The following is a 4,311-nucleotide window of genomic DNA, read 5'->3' on the forward strand; positions in this document are numbered from 1 at the left end:
TTTTCTAACCAGGAGCCCTAGAATTCCCTGCAATGTCCTTGGAACTACCATGATGGTCACCATATGTGGCAAGTAAAGAAAACCAGCTGAGTCTTCCACTTTGACTTATCTTTTTATACATAAAGGTTGTTAAAATTTTGAGTAAGATTTTATTTCAGGGAATGTAGTACAACATTTGCCTTTAAAACATTCCTTCAAGCCAAGTATGGTCCACACCTGTAATCCCTCTGACTCTGGAGGCTCAAGTGGGAGGATTATATGTTTGAATACAGCCTTAGCAACTCAGTGAGATCCTGTTGCTAAATAAAATACAAAATAGGGCTGGGGATGTGACTCAGTGGTCCAGTGGCCCTGATTTCAATCCCCAGTACAAAAAAGAAGAAAAAGAAAATGGGAATTTTTTTGATCATCGTTGCCCTGGATTGTCCTCAAAAGACTTGAAATTATGTTATGTGCATGTATAAATATGTCACAATGAATCCCCATTATTATGTATAATTATAATGCACCAATAAGAAGGTTTTATTAGAATATTGTGTGAAAATTAAGTAATGGAAAAAATAGTCATGTGCTCAGATGCTTCAACACATGATGCCTAATGTCTAGAGGTGATATACAGATCAGTGTTGTTTATGTCATAAAGCTAAAGCCTTTTCGCCATAGTCTGCTCCCCACCCCTGGCCATCTACATTTGAACATAAAGATGTTTGGAGTTCTCCTTCACTTTTTTTTAGTGCCTTTCTGGTGATAGGTCACTTGTATTATCATTTTGTATACTCTACTATCTCACTTGTAGGTGGAGGGTGCCATAGATGTTAAGGATACAGAGATGATTGGGATAGGACCCCAAAATTCAAGTTAAGGAGTTTAAGGAAGTTTGTTTTCTTTGGGGAGTATTGTAGGGTGGCTGAATTTTCAACATATAGATTGGGGGCTGGGCATGTAAGCCCTTTCTGTAATCCAAAAATGTTGTGAATTGCCCTTCATTCCCCATTTATTGGGGGAATACCATTTTGGGAATCCAAACTGAAGCCCGCCATTGTGAGCACCCCTAAAATACCCCTCTTTGACTACAATGTCTCATCAAACTAGTCAGTGATATAAAGAACTTGCAGAAGCTAGCTATAATTTCTTAACATATTTCTTTTTTTAAAAAAAGCTAATTGATGCTTAGATCTCAAAGAAGTTTTTATAGAAGAAATATATATATTTCCTCGGCTATTTTTAATGGATGAAAACGTTGATTCTAAAACCTGGTCTGTTTTAATATCAACAGTTCATGAGGAAAAAATTATTCTCTTGACATCATTTCATCTGTGATTTAAAGATACAGGGTAGCAGGAAAAAAAAGAAGGCCTGTTGATTGAATAATACAAAAGAATGTATTTGATTGAAGAATCAAAATGGGAATTTTCTTCTAGGTTTTCATTCCTCACTTATACCAAGTTGGACAAGCCCAAGCAGGGACTTTAATAGGCTTTTAAAATAACTCTTTCATAGTACAGTAGACCATAAAATACTGTTTAGATTATTTTATTTCCATAATAAACCCTCATTAAGTATATTTATCTAAAGATATGACAGATCTGAAGGGAAAGGGAATATAAAAAAATGTGTGCATGTGTTAAACATTAGCTTTTTCAGCAGATTTATAAATAAATTACAGATAATTTACAGAATCATGCCATATTTATAATTGCATATTTAAAGCAATCTTCTTATGGTAATTGCATTGTATGGCCGACTCTAAGAAGGGGGAAATTGCAAATTTATATTTCCAGAGTTTACTGAGATGTGCTGTCTTTTATAGGTAAAATTGTATTGTGTAAAATTCAGAGTAGAAAATGAAGCTTCTATTTCAGTGTGACTCAGACCACATTACTAAATGTTCAGAAGGCTCGGCATAAAAAATTAGGTGTTCACTATTTCTCAAAGAGGTCATTGCTTAAATTCCAAATTAATTTTCAAATGAAGCTGCTACAAAAGAATCAATAAACTTTGTATGACAAAGCAAAACTCTGTTGGTGCCTTGAAGATAAATGATACACAGATTCTTCATGGAGAGGAGGGGTTTCAATGGCCCTTACAGCTTCCCAATGCAGGCTGGTGCTCATAGTTCCTTCTGGAAAAATTTAAAGATAAGAAACAAGTATAAGGTGGTAAAATATACCCAAGCTACCAAAAAAACCAAACCCATTGACTCCAAATGCATTATTTATTGCTAAGATGTTTCTTCCTGACACTTTAGACAGCAACAATTAAGTGAATTAACCTGCTTTTGTGGAATGAAAATAAAACACTTTATGCTGTCTATTTCTCAAAGTATCTAACATAAGCTGATGGGGTAGGTTGAGAGTCATGTTCATCATCACCTTCAGATGAAAAAAAAAATTGATGTCTAGGCTTTATGAACAAATGAGTAATTAGACATTCAACCAACATTGATTTTTATTAATTGTCTAGTCTATTCCAGGCACTGCTCAGGATGTTGGGGAAACATCTGTGAACAAAATGTTCCTTCCCACAGGCGGTTTACATTTTTAGTTGTAGACACAAAAACTAAAATGATAAGAAAAATCATCTAATGTGACACAAAAGTAAACAAGGTAGAAATAAAGTAGTCAAGGGCACTATTTTAAACATATAGTGAGGGACGTTTACCTTAAGAAAGAGACATCTAAGCAAAGATCAGGAGAAAGTGGGAAAGTATGGGAAGAAGTGGTCATTAGCATTAGTGCAAGAACCCAGGGTTGTGAATGAAGTTAGACTACAAGAGGATACAAAAGCAGAAGAACAGAATAGGGAAGGGCAGAGAGATTGGGGATGAGGGCAGAGAGACAGTTAGAGGTTAGGTCACTGTTTATGAATTTTATGATAAGAATGTTAAGTTTTGCAAGAATGATATGGGAACTTATGAGGGATTCATCCTTTGACAGGATCATCTGAACTTTGTATAGACAACAAGGAGTTAAGGCAACAAGAGGGAAGTAGAAGTCCTATAACTAGACTATAGCAATAACTTAGGAGAGAGATAATTGAGCATTTACCCCCAAGTTTCTCTTCTATTCTGTTTTGCTTTTTGAGGATGCAAACCCAAATAGGTAAGCAGGTACCATCAAAGTGGGAAATGGGTTGGTATATAAAATAGGAAGTGTTGGGTCCTATGGCAAAACTGGGCAGATCCTATGTCTAAATGTGCCCATTAAGGCATGCAAATTCTTTTTTTTAAAAAAATATTATTGCATCAGCCAAACAAAAACCAAAAATTTGGTAGCCTCTATAATTTGCATTCTTCTTAGTTAAAAATCAAATTAGCTGAAATAACAAATGACTAAATAAAACAACCGACTCATTAATCCTGTGTCTGAAGAATTTTAAATGACACTTTGGAAGATACATGGCAACACATAAACTTGCATTAAACAAAGCACTCACCAGTCAGGTAAAACCCTGGCTTAATCAGGAAGTGACAGACTGATTTAGCATCTGTGCAAAACTCACCATATAACTTCCAATTAAACTGACTTTAATTGGATTGGGTGAATCTTGTGATTCCAGGCTCAAAACACAGGTTGCTAAACCTTCTTCTCTACTGAATGGTAGTTCTACCAAAATTTGATGTGGAAGGTTGGCCATGTGCAGTAATTACCTGGTATGCATAAATGCATAATGACTGCATTCCATAGATCTGGAGGTGGGGTCAGGGTACAGCAAACACTCCCCCGAGATGGGGAGATTCAAGGAATATACCTTCAGAAATCGTGGCTCTGACCATTTCTTAAAGAAATCACAAGTTTGATCTTTACCAAACGTGGAAAGAACTTGTACAATCTTACAATTCCCACTGTTTTTGTAATATTCTTGGATGTTGTCAGTGACCATTATTCACATTCAGCAGTGAGAGAGACACATCCACCAGATACCTCTGTTTTCTTACTTCCTTCATCCCTTCTTTTCTTTCTCTCCATATCCCTTTTTATTCTCCCTTAATTTCTCTCTTCCTCTCGCTCCTTTCTTCCATCTGTCCATGTGTCTTACTAGAACACCACTGAGCTTTCACAACTTCTTAGTCAGAACACTAGGTTCCAGAAATACTGTGATTGATCAATACACACAGATCCCTGTTTTTATATAGGGTGTATTTTAGAGAGAGTTTTCATTCTAATTCAGAGAAGTCAAACCAGCAATACTTACTATAGTGAATGAACAATGTCCACTATCCAGGCAAGTGTATTTTGCATCTAGTCAAATGGTATCTACCATAAAAAAATAATACTGGAATGCTACAGTGTGGCGTGAGTACTTCAGTTG

The sequence above is a fragment of the Ictidomys tridecemlineatus genome, chromosome 16, assembly GCF_052094955.1.
Source record: "Ictidomys tridecemlineatus isolate mIctTri1 chromosome 16, mIctTri1.hap1, whole genome shotgun sequence".
Taxonomy (NCBI): Eukaryota; Metazoa; Chordata; class Mammalia; order Rodentia; family Sciuridae; genus Ictidomys; species Ictidomys tridecemlineatus.